This window comes from Gouania willdenowi, chromosome 12 (assembly GCF_900634775.1).
Source record: "Gouania willdenowi chromosome 12, fGouWil2.1, whole genome shotgun sequence".
In the NCBI taxonomy this organism is placed as follows: Eukaryota; Metazoa; Chordata; class Actinopteri; order Blenniiformes; family Gobiesocidae; genus Gouania; species Gouania willdenowi.
This window is the reverse complement of record NC_041055.1, coordinates 21,443,931-21,464,573: the sequence shown is the minus strand read 5'-3', so window position 1 is coordinate 21,464,573 and position 20,643 is coordinate 21,443,931.

Here is a 20,643-nt window from a genome sequence, read left to right as displayed (position 1 = left end):
TAGCATGAATAAGATGAAAAGCTGAATTAATTTGTTTCCCTAACCCTAACCCTAACCCTATAGTTCCCTATCCTAACTTTACCTAAGGCAAGGCAAATGTATTTGTATGGCACAATTCATACACAAGGCAACTCAATGTGCTTTACATGATCAAAAAGTGCAACAGAAAACATTCAACAGCTTAAAATCAATAAGAACATTGAAACTGGCAGCTATTTTTTTTTAAAATCATCAACAAACACATTACATCAACAACATGACCAAAAATCTCCCTCTCAATTATACGCAGTAGAGAAAAAAAGTGCCTTTAACTTTGATCTAAAAATGTTCACATTGGATGCTGACTTCAGCTCTGCTGGCAGTTTGTTCCACTTCTTTGCAGCATAACAACTAAACGCAGCATCACCATGTTCACTGTGAGCTCTGGGCTCCACTATCTGTGTCCATAGATCTGAGAGACCTGCTGGGTTCATACCTGACTAACATCTCACTGATGTATTCTGGACCAAACCCATTAATAGATTTATACACCAGCAGCAGAACTTTAAAGTCTATTCTGAGGCTGACCAGAGTGAAGACTTTAAAACTGGAGTAATGTGTTCTGATGTTTTTGTTTTGGTTAAGACCCGAGCTGCAGCGTTCTGAACCAGCTGTAGCTGTTTGATGCTCTTTTGGGGGATTCCTGTCAGAAGACCATTATAATAGTCCAGTCTGCTGGAGACAAAAGCATGGACCAGTTTCTCCTGATCTTTCTGAGTCATTAAACCTTTCACTCTGGAGATGTTCTTTAGGTGGTAGAAGCTGTTTTGTGATAGATTTGATTTGACTGCTGAATGTAAGATCTGAGTCAATCAGAACACCAAGGTTTTTGACTTGGTCTTTAGCTTTTAAAGATCGAGACTCAAGATACTTGCTGATAGCAGTCCTTTTTTCCTTGTTACCAAAGACAATCACCTCCGTCTTGTCATGGTTTAGTTGAAGGAAGTTTTCACTCATCCAGCAGTTCACTTTTTCTAAACAGTCACACAACACCTCAATGGGACCATAGTCATCTGGGTTCAGTGATAGATATTGTTGTGTGTCATCTGCGGAGCTCCAATAATAGACCTCACATTTTTATAAAATTTGTCCTAAAGGAAGCATATAAAGGCTAAACAGAAGGGGTCCAAGAACAGAGACCTGAGGAACCCCACAGGACATTGGTAATCTGTCAGATTCAAAGTTTCCAATGCTTACAAAATAACTTTGCTCTTCCAAGTATGACTTAAACCATTGCATTACTTTTTCATTTAGTCCAACCCACGTCTGGAATCTGTGCAACAAAATTGTATGGTTCACAGAGTCAAATGCAGCACTTAGATCCAATAGAATGAGCTAGGAGGGGGTACACCCTGGACAGGGTAGAGGCATCCAGAGTTTGCTTCACAGTTTCCTCTATTGTTTTTGGGTTTACTGTAATAAACTCGAACATTGTAGTTGACTCATCCCTCAGTAGTTAAAACTGTTTAAGCTTTTTGTTATTTTGCTGGTTTGTTCTTATGTTTGGCCTTACTGATTGTATTATTTCATTGAAATAAACAAATTCATTGCATTTTCCAGCTGACAGTAATTCAGGGGTTATCTGATCTGGGGGGATGTGAGCTTTTCAATTACAGAAAAAAATGTGCGAGAGTTGTTGACATTTCAGATAAGTATTGCTGCCTCGCTTTGAAGAAGCCATCATTGAATTTACGCAGACTTATTTTGTATAGTTCTAGATGAATTTGTTGTTTTGTTGATCTCTATTTACGCTCAGCTCTTCTACAGTCAGATTTCAAATTCTGCATTATCTCAATCATCCTCCAAGGTGTTTTCTGTGTTTGTTTTTTTTCTTAGTTTTGATTGAAGCCTCCACATCAATGACATTACAGACTTTTGGATTAAACTCATCCAAGAGATTATGAACCGTCTCAGCACTGAAGGTTTGTGTCATCGTTGTCGTTTATTTAACTTTTCTTAAAATACAGAAGTAGAGGGAACAGATGTTACAGTCTCTAAATAAAATACAGAAATGATCAGATAGAGCTAAGTCTCTTACATCAACAGCAGAGATATCAACACCTTTAGAGATAATCAGATCCAAAGTGTGACCTTGAGTGTGTGTCGGACCAGTCACATGTTGTATAAGACGAAAAGTGTCCATTAATGCATAGAGTTTTTTGGCAGTATTGTTTATGTTATTGTCTACATGAATATTTAAGTCACCTGTTATTATTAACAAGTTGTATTCAGTGCATACAACTGACAACAGCTGAGCAAACCTATCCATGAATTCTCCAGAATATTTTGGAGGTCTATAAGTGACTAAAAACAGAACTCTTGAATCACCCTTCAGTAAGAATGACACATATTCAAAGGAGATAAAATCAAATGGTTTTTCTTTGCACTGAAATTCAGCTTTCCTATGATAGGTTTCCATTATTGTTTAAAGCTGGGTGATCAGAGCTGTGAACAAACCCTCTGCAGGAGCAGCTGTTGTGTGTTAAAGGAACGAAGAGAAAAGTGAGATTTTCAAGTTTTGTGTTCATCATTCTCTATTATAAATTGATCTCAAAGCCGACAGTTTAAATACACGTTTTAATGTTATTCAATGCAGTAACCTAATTAACGGTGAAGTTTTCCACTGATCTACATTTAATTGTGTCCAGTTCAACCTTGGAGCAAGCCAACTGCACTAAACATATCTGATTAATGGTGCAAATAGCAAATTACTTTTTTTATTTTTACTTTCACACATTACAAAAAACAAACAACAATTGCCAAAACCATTAAGGCAGTTACTTCTTTTAAGGCTGAGCAGAATGCACAATAATCCCAATATGTATAATATAGTATGCATTTAATGACATAATACAGTATATAGTGTAAATTCTTATAAATAAAAACTTAAGGTTGTTTTTTTTTAGATTTTCCAAGTGAAGTAAAAAATCTTTAAAAGCCTTTAATAATTAATGATTGAAAAAAAAAATATATATATATATATATATATATATATATATATATATATATATATATATATATATATATGTATATGTTGAAATAATTGTGTTTTTTTTTTTTTTTTTTTTTACACCTTATTCCTGTACTTTTGCACTTTGAACAGTTTTTATTAGTTCCCCTTCTTTTTCCCCCAATCAGACTTGATTTCATTGCCCTGTCATTGGTTTAAGTGGCAATTTCAGGCTTTGAGAATGCTACGTTGGCTATAAACCTTTTCTAATCCAAGCATGCAATTCTATGAATAACAACTCCTTTCAATCCAATCCATTACATCTGTATCTCTTTTTCTGCGCACATTCTTCACGTCTTTCCTTCTTTTCATTATTTTTTCTGCCTGGTTTCTTCTTCTTGTCTTCATGCTTATCATACATTTAGCTTGACGATGTAAATCCCCAAATGATTCCCTCAGTCACATAGCCAGTCCACCTGTGAGGAATGCAAAAAAGAAAAAAAAAGAAAAACAGCCCTGTGTTTATTATTCAAACACGCTGGTGATTATTTTTCCCAAATACAACCCTGCCAATTAAGCTGTGGCATCACAGGAAGTGAGAAGATTTATGTGCAGACAGCAGCTGCCTGATTTAGATATATCAGGGCTATTAAAGCAGTTTGCATAAAATGCTCGATCTTCAACGCGGCAGCCATATTAATCTCCACTATGCATATGAGCTGGGACATCCCACACTCAGGGAAGAAAGTGCTTGTGCAATCTTGGAGCCTGTGTGTTGCAATCAAGTGGATAACTAGGGAATGTTTGCTTTAGCCTGTGTTCTGTTGTAATGAGTGAAGAAACTTTGGGTTATTAATTGGTTAAAGGGGCAGTATTATATAAAAATAAAATCACTTTATAATGGTTTTGCTACAGTGATATACATTCCTTTAGCCTCTTTCAAAGGGCCAAAGTTGATAAAGTTCCGTTTCCTGCCTCCCTTGTTATTCCACATTTTGTAAAAAGTCAGCTCCACCAAACGGGCGAGTTGGATTTTTGTTGCATGTGACATCACATCGCGGAAACTCCTCCTGACAATCCAGGCTCCTTCTACCCTATAAGAATGTAAGCTCCTCCCACTCAAACTACCTCATAGGTAAAACAATGTGGTTTAATATAGAATATACATTGTACTTATTGTCATATATATAAAGCTGCATACACAACATGTGTATCTGCATTTAACCCCTCCCTGAGGAGCAGTGGTCAGCCACGGAGTAGCACCCAAAGCAGTTTCATTTTTAGTATCCGTTACACCGCCTTGTATCGCCTTTGACGTGATCTAACGTGTTTGTGACCCAATGTGATGCAGCGGTTGGACCAAATACAATACAATAGTTTAATGTTTTTTTTTACCTTTTTCCGCCAGGAATTTAAATGGCGTCGCCTGAAATGTCTAGTAATTAATAAAAAGAAATACATTACAGATTAAAATCATTTTTTATTATTAAATTCCTACTATTGTGGAATTATTTCTAAAATTAAAACACATTCTTAAACAAAATTTTCACAAATATAATGCTCGTTCAAATAAAATGCAGTCTGAAAATATCTGAGATGGCAAAATTTGTCACTAATTCTGTATTTGTAACACTGTATCAAATGTGATCAAAAAATAATTCTAAAATAAAGAATGTCTTTGGGGTCATCAGAAAATTGTGATATCGAAATGGGGTCACCATCCAAAAAAGGTTGAAAACCAATGATTTAGTTTATTAAAAAAAAGAGTTTGGTTTCTTGGTGTAGCTGTGATAAATTATAATTGTAACCAATGACAATGCATTGCTTGTTGTTGTTTTTTTTCTACAATGATTGTTTGTTAAACTGTGTTATGAATACAGAGTAACTAGGATTTGTGCACAAAGTGACAAGATATGCCAGCTCAGATATTTTCATACTGTAATTTATTTAATTGATTTTTTTCTTTTATTTTCTTTACACTGCATTTTATGTTTATATTTGAGAAAGAAAAAGTACAGAATACAGTTTAACATTGTCTGATGTGTTTTGTATATATATTAAATTAAATATTAAAAATGTTTTTTTACTAGACATTTCAGGTGACCCCAAGGTTGAAAAACACTGGTCGAGGCCCTTTGAATTTACAACCGCTCTCTTCAAACAACGGACTTACTTGAGACCACACAAGCTTCTCATCCAGCTGGTTTTTGTGCTCTGTGCCAAATACTTAAATTAATCCCTCTTATTACTGACTCCTTCATCCAAACCCACCATGACAATCGGAGGCTCGTCTGAGATTCTAAGAAGCCTTAAAAAACAGGCACAAATTTCCTGCATTTTCGAAAGACGTGAAAATATATTTAAAAAAAAGAAATGAATCCACAAGTGTGGAGTAGTAGCCATTTCTCCAGAATAAAACTGAATGTCCGATGCTTCAGGCACTCCTTGATTAACCATGGGATCAGAACATGTTCTCACTTGAACCACTGGCTATAAAAAACCATGGTAAAAAAAAATAAAGGGAAGATGGCACGACTCCCACAAGAAAGTAGAGATCAAGCGTCATGTGATCTTCATACATGATAACACTCGTCCACACACAAAGAGGATTGCCTGACCACCAACAACATCACAATGATAGACTGACCTCCTCACTCGCCCGATATGAACCTCATCCAACATCTTTGGGAGGCTCTGGATGGATGGGTACGTCAGCGAAATCACCCACCCACAACTCACCAGGAGCTCCAAAATGCACTGTTTGCCGAGACGCATCAATGATCTGGTCACAACACGACCGCTACAGGCACTTCTGGCAGAAAACGATAGACACACATGCTACTGACACGTGTGATCCAGGTTTTTTCTTATTTTGCAAACCGCTGTCTTTGTCTGAAATGTCCATTGTTGCATTATATATTTTTTTTATTGATGTTTAAATGTGTTCATAAGATTCTGGAATATGTAAATGTTTTTGTAATACCTCTTAGTGTTAAAGCTGAAATCTGGAGTTTCGGAGAAATAAGTCCCTCCTTCGTCCTATAGACCCCCATTCAAATGGAAATGATCACAGTGATCACCCAGCCAATAGGCTTCGACTTCATTGTGTTTGTGAGACTGTCAATCAAAGTGAATGCGGAACTGTGGACAGAAACAAGGCCGAGCTGCACAACAGCAAAAAGATTAGATATGATTTTGGCTCTTACCTGACCCATAGACCTATATCAATGCGACCTTGTTATGTTCAGCGATGCGCTGGCAGAAAAGCAGAGGCGTGGCTTTGGTAGAATGGGAGAGGCAGTGAAAGGAAGTGAGGCTGTTTAGGGCGGGACATCAAGACGTCCTCTCAGAAACTCCAGATAGCAGCTTTAAGAAAGGATTGCCCTACCTGTTTAATGTTTGACTAGATTGATGAGCCATTTCATAATTGTAGGACTTGTTGTAAAACAATTTTGGAAAATTTAAAACAAAAGTGTCAAAGTCAAGAATGTGCACATTGTCCCAATTTATGCCTTTTTCTTAACAAGTTGCTATAGTATGATTTTATTGTAAATGTATAGACATAATTCAGAATTTACTTTATTATTTTTTTAGAACATAAATGTGGCATTTTTCTGTTTCCGTTCACATCGTTTACCCATAGTATAACTTCTGTAGAATGGCCATAAGAAGGGTGATTCAGTCGGAAGAAGATTTGGCTTTTTAGAGAATTAAGTGTTGGAAGATAGCTTGAACCAAGAGGACACCATCTGTGACTGTAATAAATAAAGATTCAGATTCTGAATTACATTTGTGGTTGTCTGAAAGTGTGGTAAAGAGTGGCTGAATGTCGGTTGTGGGTGCTGCAGTGAAGTGAGGAGTGACTTTCAAATCCCTAAGCTGGCAGATGTGTTGCAGACAACAGCTGGAAATGGCGAGAATTAAAAAGTGGTCAAGCTGTGCAAAAGATATGGTAGGAGCTTTAGCTTAGGTGCTATATCTGTACACACTGATCTATGACCAGTTGACCTCTTCTGCCAATTGTCATTCATAGTACTACTGTATATACAGTATGTTGTTAAGCCACTATTTGTGTGTTTGATGAATTCACTCAATGTGGTGAGAGACTCGTAGGGTGGCCACACCGTCCAGTTTTTTAAAGGCCAGACAGGAAAACGGTAAAGTTTGAGGGAACACTGCATAACTTTCTCAGTGTTTTTCAAATGAGGGTACGTGTCCCCCTATAGGTACACAAATACACTACAGGGATACTTGAGTGTGAGAGAGAAAAACATTAACAAATGGAAGCATTCAAAATTTGAGATTTGAAAATGTTTATTTTTAGTTTAAGATCATAATCACACTAAATATTACCAGCAACTCAAAACGACAACAAAGACACAATAATTGAGAGAAAAATACACGACAAGACCACTACAAAATACACAAAAATAACAGAGAAACATACCAAACGACATAAGAAACAACCAAAAGACACCAACAAGGCACACACTGAAAGAGAATAATTCAAGTAACAACAACAACACAAAAATGACAACAAAAACACACAAAAAGAACAGACAAATGACAATAAAATGCACAAAATGACAAAAAAAACATAAAATGATGCTAGAAATAATCTTGATTAGAACATGAACTGAAAATACAAAGGTCAGTCTTGGTTCTACATCAGGAGGAAGATGACCGTGAATGATAAAAACTATAGAAATAAATATTCAGGAACCACTAAATACTGTTTCATTCCACTTATTTACAAAATGAGATTCTTTAAAATGTGTGTTATCACTCATTTATTCCATCATTATGCTCTATAGTTGATTTTTCACAGAATTCTGAGCAAAATGTTGTCGTTGGACAAAAGGGGGTACATGCATTCAAAAGTAACAGAACAACTGGTCTAGCAGATAAGATACGATGGTGAATGTATCCACTCATGTTAGACGGATTGAAAGTATTGAAAAAAACACCAAAAAAAACACCAAAAGGAAGACTAGATGGAATCAGTCATTGTTTTCTCCTCCCTTTAAATCACCTGATGCTTCAATCTAAACCTGTCTGTGTAAATTTCAGGCTTCCTCCATAACTGTGTGGTTATCCTCTTGACAGGGAGTGGGTGGGAGTGTGTGTGCTGTGTGTATGTGTGGGGGGTCACAGCCTTTTTCCTCTATCCATCCGTCATGTGTACAGGTAGGGCTGATTTGTTGAAGTCAAGGCCTCAATTTTGATGAAATATCGCTTCCTTCTCTCCAGATGGTTTACAATTATCCTGTGTAGTTGTCGGGGATCCGAAATGTTGCCATCATCCATCTGGAGGTACAGTGAAGAAAAAAAAATGAAGGCCAATATGGTTTCATAAGTTAGAATATCTGACTGCTGTTTAAACACAAATATGAGACGGACTGTCAGCTGTGATATGGAATGTTGGAATATTAAACGTGTGTTTTCTTACATTATATTGAATGTATTTAACAAGTACAGTAGTTCCTCGCTATAACTTGGTTCACCTTTCGCGGCCTGTGTGTTTCGCAGAATTTTTTTTACAGCGTATGAACGCGCATTGTGTTCTGTGTCCTGATTGGCTAAGGGAGAACCCTCGCATTGTGTTCTGCGTCCTGATTGGCTAAGGGAGAACCCTCGCATTGTGTTCTGCGTCCTGATTGGCTGCTGCGATCACACCAGATGCGTCATGAAATGTCCTTACGTCCAGATTACATACAAAGTCAATGGATGGAAGCGGCCCAGATGTGAAATCTTTCGCGCGTCATTTGTTGACAATGACGTCAGGCTGTCAACACGGACACCGGTGTGTTCACCCATTCAACCATGGAGTAGAAGCTGTGTGTGACCACCTGGAGCTGTATGACACGGCCTTTATAATCGGGACCGGACTAGAAATGATTTGGTGAGGAGGAGAATCAGCGAGGAGGTGGTAGTAGCAGGTAAAAGTTCACTCTGTAGTTTTCATCTTTGAAAGTCGGCACTGAGCTAGGATAACATTAGCCGCTAATCACGCCGGCTTTTTTCACTGGTGGTTTATGTTTATGAGAGGAGAAAAAGGAGCTCAGCTCCTCACTTCAGCAGGCAGTGAAACTCACTGAGTTGGATGTGTCGCTGGTGGGCGGTGCTTCACTTCAAACGCGCATATGAAGCAGGACAATTTTTGATCCTGGGCACTCTGAAGTGCTGTATATCTGCAAGTTTTCTGTGGTGGCCTAGTGGTTAAGGACGCTGGCCTTGTAATCAGAGGGTTCCCGATTCAAGCCTCACCTGGGCCATCACTGTGGGATGTTGAACAAGTCCCTTAACCCCGAACTGTGCCGCAAAATGGCTGCCGACTGCTCCCCAGGGATGGGTTAAATTGCAGAGGACAAATTTCAATCAACGTCTAACAACATATACATAACCAATAAAGGCTTAAAGCCCCAATTTCATTTTAATTGATTTTTAATTAAAGCCCAACAAAACCCACAATGTTGACATCTGTCTGAGAAGGGTGTATATAAACTGTGTGGAGAGGGGTTTTACAGCCTTAAAACATTTATAATAATTAAAAAAAAATAAAGCTGGCTACTTCTCGGATTTCGCCTATTGCGTGTTATTTTTAGAACGTAACCCCCGCGAGCATGTATTGAACACACCAGGCATAATTAAATGCGTCAACCATTTAAAAACCAAATTTGCAGACGTTTTTGAGCACAATTTGGCATTCCCAATTTTTCCCTAATTGCTCTCATTCCATCGAATGGAAAAGCAAAAGGACAGATATCTACAGATTAGCAGCAGATTAGCTGAGAGAAAAACACTTAAATGACTCCAAATAACAGAGGTTGCAGTATCAAGAGTATTATACATTTAATTGTAGAAGGCACAGAGTTATCTCACACTTGTGCTAATGTACTATTCCCCTTTAGTGTTGGCTTTCATGCAGAAAATAGTCTCCATTGAAGTGATTTCCCTTTGCTGGAGGGGAACCCCACCCATCCCACATAAAGAAAATTGCTTTGGCTCAAGCAGCACTCCAGATAATAATGGCTATGAAATTTAGCTTTTTCAAAAAAATCAATTTATGCTTCTGTGGATCTGTGTTTATCGCACTGAAATCAGCACATTAAGAGAAATGATGCGTGAGATATTCACAGTTTATAGAATATTAAAACCATTGGAGAGCTTTATACTGTTTAGTATGGAAGCCCTAAAGGGCCATGCTTTCATATAAGTTATTTTCTCCATTTTCCCGTGATAACGATTTAATCATTCTTAGTTTTCCTGAGATAATTTATACAATAGTGTAGTATAATAAATTATTGCAGGAAACATCATTCAGTGTAACAATTTCAGAAGAGCAGGAGCATATAGATCACTGCATCAGATATCTTTTCAATCAAGGCCTGACACACGACATAGCATTATGCCTTGCTATTACAGATGAAATACATATTAGTGTGTGACTGTGCATACTGTAAAAAGACGGTTAGCAAGGCTTCAGCTTTATCGGCACTGCAGTAACGCCATCCAAGCATCAGGAAAGCATGGTCGCGCTATCCCGGCTTCAAAATATAATAGTGCTTCTACCAAGTTCAAAGGTAAAGAGACACAATGACTTGTTGGGGTCGGGGGTGTGTTCAAGGACATCTCATGAAATACTTTTGAATGATGTAAATAGCTGACCATCATATTTTTGTGTTTTGTTTTCAATTAAAATTTTGCTGTTATAAAGAATTTTTTTCAGGCTTGGCTCCCGGACTCAAAACACCACTCACTTTGTTGTCGTTGTTCTTGTTGTTGTGTACACTGTAGTTAAAATCACTACTCCTCTATTATTCGTGGACGGATCAGGCTGAAATTTGGTAGGTATAACTTATGGATGTGTACGCATCGACGCTCAGGCTAATTTTTGATTTGGGGCCCAAAAAGAAAAAAAAAAAAAAAAAAAACAAAAGTCAATTTCTCATTTATTTGACAGTTAAATATTACGACGTTTGGTGATACCGAATCATTGGCACAAACCAATATATAAATAGAGCCCATTACCCCGTACGTGTCACGGGGGCCCATCCCTCATTTCCCGTAATTTCCAAATTTATGGGAACATAGTCATGTGATATATTGTTTCAAAGGTAATTCAACGTAGATTACAATTATGCCTCGCACAATTCAAATAGGGGCCCGCTTTCAGCAATTTTCATTAAAGTCGTTTTCTCATTTATTTGTGAGTCAAATATTGCTACAGTTGGTGGTACCGAATCATTGACACATTACTTCATGTGCCACGGGAGTGCCGGGGGCCCCATTTTTTTTACTTGGTGGAACCGAGTCATTTGACCGGATTCTCACGTTCCTGTAGTTCAACCGAACTTGTTTTTTTTTAAAAGTGTCTTGTTTCTTTTTTTTTTTAAAGACGTTAACAATTCATACAGATGTATGAGAAGCAAAATTTGAATTTACATATAGACAAACAAAGCTATCAAACAATTAAAACAAAACAATCCAATTGCAGGATTACATCAAATCATATTGTGGTTAATAATACATACAAATCAAAAGTATGGCAAATAAACTAAAAATTGAAATCACAGGAGTAAATACTTTAAAAGTTATCAATAAACAATGCAGTGCTGCAGTTGAGGACACAATTATCAAGTTATTTTGGGAAAACAAATTCAATTACTGTAGCTATCACTGGAAAACACTCTTGTTATCTTGAGATCTCGAGATAATTATCAGGAAAACAGAGGAAATTAAATGTATGAAAGCATGGCCCCGGGCTTCTGTAGTTTAGAGAACATGGCGCTCCCCAAAATTGAAATCCCTTTCTCTCACAGTTTATACAGGGCAGTAAATAAGACTGATAACCTGTTTGATCAATAACTCACTGACCATGTTTCCCTCCTATTTATGTCACTTTGATGTGACAGAAAGTCACTAAGAATAAACTTTAAAGCTAGCTGCTGCCCGTAGATAACACACCTGAAGATATGAGCTGTAGACTTATGTCAGCTGGACATCTTCCACAGAGTTCCATTCATTTCCAAGAAAATGACTTTTTGACATTGCTCTGAGGGTTTACATTTATTTGAAGGAACTAAGATACTAACAAATAGTCTTTGTATAGCCAACACATTTTCTAACAATGTTTTGCCAAGTGAAAAATGTTGTTTGGATCCTAACATTTAAAAAACTCCAGGAGAGCCACAACTTAAAGAGTTATTATCAAAGCAAGAATCCCAACCGTATACTTTTCATATTGTTCCAAATTAATCCGTTAATCTAATGGAAAATCAACAATCAATAAGTCTGATCAATCACTTGAAGCATAAATCACCGTGTATAGATAAATACAGTCATTGTAAGTTTTAATAGGTATAAGATAATGATGAAATACTCATACAGAATGAAGGAAATAGTCACAGGTAGATCAAAAGAAAGACATGTACCCAATAATAATTGGATAAAGCTTGATTTACTCCTTTTTTTAATAAGAAAAAAATGTGGTTTTAATTACACTGTTTAATAGGGTAATTCTGGCAGCACGGCGTTGTCATGTAAATCATTTTTCAACGGTACGAGGGGGTCACGATCTCCATTTAAGTTTTGGACGCCACGAGTAAAATCATGTTGCTTGACACATTGTGATTGATTACCTCACTACCAACCTATTAAGGATCTACTTCCATCATCACAGAGTGTGATTAAATGATAATAACCCCAACAAATAATTAGGACCTGAATTTCTAAAATGCACAAATAACAATTGTTAGTGAAGTCTTGGAATGTCACCTCAAATTAAATTTGTAGTTTTAGGATGCACAAGTTATTGCTCGTGAACGTGTCTCAGGTCAGTGTTGTGTTAAAGGTACCTTTAGTGAAAATATATATAACAAAAATGTATTACCAATAAACCAAATATGTGCACCTTTTTATATATATATACATAAAAAAAAAAACACACATTAAAAGGATTTTTTATATCTTTTGGCATGAACTATGGAAAGTCGCCATTTTGGACAGGATATGACGCACTTTCGTTTATTGGGCAGGCCTGTTGCTTTAAATAAATGGTGCATTATGGGAGGTTGAGGCGCAACAGGTCTGTTTACATTGTTGGAATTGTAGTTTTTCTGTTGGCTCTAGGCGCTAAGCAGTCGTGTGTCACCTCTCCTTCAGTGATAAAAGTGGATCATCCAGGTTGTATGTTCGGAAAGGAATAAATGTCACCTTACTCACCAACTACCTGCTTCTTGTATGCGGCCCTGCGGCGACTCAGAATGCAGAATTATCCTAACGGACAGAGCTGTTATTACCAGCAGAAACAAGGCTGTGTACAAATATGGCTAGCAATGCCAATGAAAGCTGCATGATATCCGTTCATGGGCGAGAGGATGCGCCGAGTAATAGCACCTGAAGGGGCCCTAACAAACAGGTAAGTTCTCTTGACAGCTCATCATATAGCCACAATCACCCTACATTGTGTTCAAGTGCTTATTTTTCTGTGATGTTTGTTTTAAATAAGTTATTTGAGGTTGAAATACGGGATTTGACATCATATGTTATAATGATTGACAGCCATTGGGTAGTACACTAAATGAACGGGGAATGTTACCAGGGCTCTTCCTGCAGGACCCTACTTCGCAGACTCTGGCTTCAAATGATGTGAAATTTGCAAGATGGCTGTATTTTTTACAGTCAATGTTCAGAAACTGTAGACCAACTGAACACTGTTGCCTAGCAACAGCTATCATGAATCCAACAGTGCATCATATTTTGTTTATTGGTAATACATTAAAACACATTTCAATGTATATTTTCACTACAGGTACCCTTTAAGGCAGGGTTCTTATTGGTCAGGAACATCAATGCAGGTGTTGCAACAACAATATAGGGCGATAATTTAGTATCTCACATTTTTAAATGAAAAAATCTCCAATAATTTTGTATGCTTACATATTTGAATGGCTCTTTTAGACATAGTCGGGAGTTAAATATTTTGTTTTCTTTTACTTTCAGCCCCACTTTTGCCTTCAGTTATCCTCAGCCTTCTCCTGCACAAAAGAGATATTCTGGATAAATACAGCACAACAAAAGCAGTCATACCTGCCAAGGAGCCTCGCGGAAATTTATCATTTAAATGCTCACTTCCTGCCGAGCAGAATTGATATGAGTGATGGATGGCCACTTTACTAGAAAGTAAAAAAAAAAAAAAAAAAAAACACCATTGGATCCCAATTCGTCATAGTTCATCGTTTGAGTGGGTCATGTGAGAAATTACATTAAAAAAAAGCTGAATTGTGTGTGAAATGCACATCAAATATAGGCCTCACCTCATGTTCTTAACATGGGCGCGTGGCATCCTAATCCTCTGACCTTGACTGCAGCACAGCAGCTATCTCAACCCAACAGGTGTTTTTTGGAGTGCTAAGCAGGTAGCAGGGGATAGACTGAGCCTGAGATAACATAATACAGTTGCTCGAGAGCCCATCCTTCATTCTGAAGCCTTGAATCTAACGTAGAGCCTCTCACACTGTGCAGGAAAGTGAATTAAAAAAAAAAAAAAAAGAGGAGGAAAAGCCCGTACACAGGTCACAAATAAGAATGCATTGATTCCGCGGTGCTCGGCACGAGGGATGAAGAAATTCTTCTCAGCCTTCAATTGGAAGTAAGCATCTTATAGAAAATCCAATTCCCAGACTAAAGCCAGTCTGGGAATTTCATCACAGTGAAAAGAGCCTTGACTCTGCACTGTATTATTTGTGTTTTAATGAGCACCGATCCCATTGTAGAGCTCTATCACGTAATAAAGATGCCAAAGAAAGTGCTGCTCTTTTGCAAAGGCTCACATATTTTAGCGTTAAATCACATCTGCAACATCTGCACCCACATTACACAATGGAAAAAATATATACTTCTCTCCTGTTGAACCAGTGTCAGCACAAACTACAAAAAGCTGTTTTCCCCCATGAGTGCTTCATCTGCCCAAAGGAATACAAACAATAAAAGAGCAACAGGACGACAAGAATGAAACCTGCTGCAACTCCCCTGATGGACAAAATGCTTTTGAAGCTTCCCGTGTCTGCTTTTGGGAATTCTCAGATGACTTCAGGTCACAATCAAAAATGAATGCAGGAAATAAAAGGATGCTCAAGACAATAAAACAACTGTTTATATTTTGGCGACTTTTCTTTTTCAGTCTTTTAAAACCACAAGTACAAGCTCTTTATTTGCAGGCAGGTAAGGCACAATATACACCCATGTTTACCTACTGTTGACCTTGGATCATGTTGATCCATGTTAATGCAGGCTTACATGAATTTATGTATTTTCTGAAGTCAAATACAGACAACAGGGAGCTCAAAGTCAAAGGAAAGCCTTTTTTTTTTTTTTTTTTGACAGAATGAATTCTCAGTGTGACCATAGATTGTGCCTGCACCCCAAGGAGTGCTGAAATCCACTTAATCCTTCATGATCTGTCTTTTCAATAACAGTGGGAGCCAGTTTCACCTGTGCATTCAACCAAAAAGAGATGAAACAAGGGCTGTAGCCACGAGATTCATTCCTATTAGACATTTATTACAACCTATGGTGGCACACACGTCTGTTTGTATTTCAGTGCTACAGCGACATGATCGAGATGACGTGAGGAAACGCCAGCATAGGTGACCAAACACTGACCTCAACTATAAGCACTGCAAAGATATGTTGAGCACATTAGTTACTTTTGGACTTCTCAGTGATGCTGTACTTGAGTTGAATCATAAAGATTAAAAACTTTATCAACTGCTGTTTTTACCTGGGGCTACGAGAAGCAGATGACATCAAACATGGAAAAAAATAAGTAGAGGTTAACAAAAGTGCAGAAATAGAAGTTCAGTTCAAGAAATGTATTTAAGGTCATCAATATCATTTGTTGTTTCTTGGTTGCTTGGCGTACCACCACGCATTAGTACCTTGGAGAAGCCCTAATTATTGCAAGGGTTTAACACAAGATAAATACATGAATAAAATGAAAAATAATATTCTTTTCCCCAATTCTGTTACCTTCAAGAAGTTCAATAGAGCCTTAAGGCATTCTCTTGTTTCCTCCCTTCTCCCAGGAGTCTCCATGGCCACTGTACTTCATCTCTCCCTTTCATACACACCAGACTGCGTGATAATATGCTCAACATCTTCATCGACCTCGCATAAACCACATACTTCTAGATCTGGCTGAAGGCCATCAATACTTGGGCCGGAAGTTTATTAACAATGTATCGAGTAATGTACCCAAGGACTGATGTAGATAGAACGTACGTGGAATAAGAGAAAGGAGAGAGGGGACTGATGAGCATAGAAGATGCACGGTTTAAAGAAATACACTGAATCAAGTGTGATCAAGTCACAGTCCACTGGTGCGTATGTAGGACATACTGTATAACCTGCCCAGTACAGCATACTGGTACGACCACATGGCAGAGAACAGAAATGTAGAGTTTAGGGATTTCAACATACAAACATAAGGTTATTGAGGCAAGACAACCTGACCTATTGATACTAAACAAAGAAACAGAATATTGTCAGATAATAGACGTGACTATCCCTGGCGATGGGTTTCAAAGTAAGCAGACTCTGGAATGTAAGAAGGTAATACCAATAGTGACAGGAATGATTGGGACAATATCAAAGATAAATACTATTCATCTGGCAACCCAACTGTTGGTCAGTAGGCTTGAACATACACCCATTCCTTTTCCTTTACTTTTTTCAATTAATGTCACCCTGACAGTATGACTTCATTATTTGGTACTGTTTACTTCTTTAAATTGTATGGATTAACAAGAGCACCCAGAAAGCCAAACCTCCACCAAATATTCTGCAGATATCCACAGTTATTATCTGCATCATTGATGCTGTCCATGGTACCATGATCATTCACACTTCAAATGCTTGGAAGAAATTTCTATTACCAATAACAACAATACAGTAGATCCAAATGTATGGACACCCACATTAAAAAAAGAAGAAAATCACGATCACAAATAATGCGCAATCCTGATCCGATCCAGAATGAACCCGACATAAAGTCAAATATCATAAAGACTGTAAATAACAAACCAAAATATGCTATTTTGAAATACAGCCAATGAGGAGAGATGGGACTTTTTTGATCTTTAGAACGGATCCAGAATCAGTTTAATCGGTCCAGATCCCGTCCAAAATTTAATGAAATCTTCCATGGTGGCCGTGGCTCAGTGGTACGAGTCGGTTGTCCAACAATCGAAGGGTTGTGGATTTAAATCCCACTTTATCCCAGCAATTGCTGTTGTGTCCTTGGGCAAAGCGAGAAAGAGACCACCAACGCTGGCCCAGTGTATTCCTTCACCCACGGGATCCGGAAACAAAAAGAGACCGTCGTCCTGGCAACCCCTGGCTTTATCCTCTTTGCTCCTCCTCTTCCGCCAGGCCCTCCACCCCTCTGACCTGTATCAGTAATCAATGTGTCTGGGATCGGGTGTGCAGCGCTGAGTGATGCGACTTTGTGTTGCTACGTGTAATGTGCAAATAATGTCCCTAAATATCCCTCTCTCATATGAATGAATGGGTATGAATTGTGTGTGAAAATGGCAGCCTTGCTTCTGTCAGTCTGCCTCAGGCCAGCGTTGGCCACAATGTCACTTACCAGAACTTGTATGACTGATGTGATTGAATAATGATTTCTGTAACACGCTTTGAGCCTTATCAAAAAAAGCGATATTTAAATCCAAGCCATTGTTATTACCTTTGGTTAAAATTGTGTCAAAATCTCTTTGGTACCTATGATGTAATCCTGCTAACAGACGAACACAAAGGACAGTGAAACTATTACCACCTTGGCGGAGGTAAAAACATTTTCCTCCTGATTTGTGCTCTTTGCCTCACAGCTTGAACTGTGATCAATTCTGCAGGTTGATAAATGGGTTTAGAAATCTGTTGGCTATTATTAATATTGGCTGATTATCCATCCATCCCATCACCAGCTTTCAAGTGGATGTTGTGGGAGCGACTTACTGTAAATACTGCAGATGAGCGATGGGTAATTGTGTTTAGGACCCTTTGCGAACGATTGTGCCGACTTCTCGCCCTGAGGCATGTGGACGATGAGCTCCCTCTGAAACAAGTCTCCTCCTCCCCACAGGGCAAAGCACAGCAGATGCAAAGAGCTTTGGTACTTTGGTTTGATGAGAGGATGTCTGCCAGCTAAACAGCTAATGTTTTCATTTCAAGAGTTTCTTTTTACTGAGTCACAATGCAAATACTATTTTTCATGCTTTTCTTCACAGCAAGAAATAGGAAAGTTCGTTGTATTGTTTGTATTTTGGTAAAGGAAATCCAATTAGTGTTTGTTTTTCATTCAAAATATGATGAATTGTATGAGGAGGACGATGCAGGCAAGAGTTTGTGATAATAAACCAATTCCGACAACAAGTACAACACAAACTCAATTGCGGATAAAGAAACTCTGACAAAAGCACAAACTCCTTAATCCAACAAGATGCATTATAGTAAAGTAAAGTCAAATAAAATCAAGAGAACACAAAAAAAGAACAATTCATAAAAACAGACATGAGAAATGATGTGGGCATAAGAACAGTTTCCATTCAAAGACAATGCACCAGAAGCCACAGGGTGTTCAAACACTCTTTAAAAATCGAGGGAGGGTAATCAGGGGAATGGTCCACACCTGTGACAGAACAGAGGAACAGTTGAACATACACACACATGCAGGAGACAAGAAGAAACTCTGACCTAAACACAGATAAGAAGTCCAGAAATAAAACTTGAAGCAACACAAAACTCTTACTAAAAAAGAACCCAAACACTTGATAAATGCACAAAATACCCACAGACCACACGTTGTTAACACACTGGGAATGAGCAACCTTGGTATCCAGCATTCTTGTGATTATATGGATCAAGTTTGTCTGGTTGTCCTGGTTCTGGCTTGTGTTGAGCTGTGTGTAACATGTAAACAACCTTTCATAGCAGGGGTGTCAAACTCATTTTACCTTAGGGGACACATACAGTGCAATTTTCAGAATAGAAAATAAGGGACACCCACGAGCCCGTGAACAATATCCTCAAAAATAGAAACATTTTTTTTTTTTTTTTTTTCTTGTCTGCACATGCTGTCAAAGGTCAACACCACAGGAAGTGCAATCATTATGAGACAGCAATGCATATTTTGTTATTGCAATAAAATGCATTGATTTATTTTATTGCTTAATTGTGACCATCACCAGCCCTCCCTAAGGAAGGGTAAGAAATCTTTTATCATAGGGAGAATATAAAAAGGGAGAGCAGTGTTACACCTAAGTGGTGGGGGAGGGGGAAGGGAGCAGGGAGGTGAGACTCAAGGCAGGAAATAGAAAAGGTGGGGAAGAATAGACTGTTCTTCGTATACCAGCATGTGTGCAAAAAAAAAAAAAAAAAAAAAAAAATAGAAACATTTTGACAGAACGTTATAGCCTCACGTACCCCTTAGCTCATGTTATACATTCTTTATTTGTGTCTGCAGGCTCGTCTAAACTCTTTCCTGTGTCTCGTCCAACATTAACCTTGAATTTATGCCTTTTTATTCATTTATTTCTGATGTTTTGCCCGTATTAGAATTTGAATTTCACCTTTTGGTGTATTTTAAAGAGTTGTGCCACAAATTTTTATTGATGGATGAGAAAAAAAAAGTCTGTGCACAAACCAAACCTAAAGACAGGAGTCGCAGGTTGGGAAGCTAACAAAATACTGCCTTGGCCCTTTGGTCTTCATAAGGTAGCAGTGAGAATAATTCTCCCCACAGCCGCCCACTAATTCTACCAAAATGACTGACAAACAAATGGATTTAATTGGACTCAAAACCAAAAGTGAAGTCACTAGACGGGGGGGGGAAATTGGCCAAAAAGAATTCTTAATCACGCTGTCACGGCAAATTTGCGGTTGACCTCATTTGGAGACATGATTTATTGCTCTGGTTGAATGATGGAGTCCAGGCGAGGCATTGATGATTTTATAAAAAAGATTTATTATAAAATAAAATAAAAAGGAGTAAAAAAGAAGCTTCCATCCTGAAAGAATGAAAGGCAAAAGGCTTGTGGCAGAACAAAAAGGCAAGACCCGCTCTAACTAACAGTTTCACAGCTTAAGCTTTTATACAGATAACAGAAAAAGTTCCACCCTGAGGTGAGGAGAAGGAGGGAGTCAGATGCCCAACAGTGGAAACATTTGAGGATGATGAAGATGTGTATATTATGAGGAAGATTGGGCGCCACTCTTATCTATCCTTGATAGTGTGTGTGTGCGTGTATATCTGCATGTGAGTTTGAGTTTTGGCCTTCAGCAGAGACTCTGTGTTGCACTGAGTACAATACGATCTGTACTGTTTAATCTAACACGATTCAGCTGTTCAAAAGTGCAAAGAGTAATGGAGTCATCATGTATTAAAACATGACAAATTGTACACATGAACATACATTTGACAATATGATGATGAATATAAAAATTGCCATAACAACGCTCAAGTCACTCAATACAACAGGACAGAAAACCAACTAATGGTGTTGACTCTCTGACAACACACACACACACACATCTGAACACATGAACTGCGACCCCATTATATAGCCTCTCAGCTCACTGATTGCAGTCAGCTG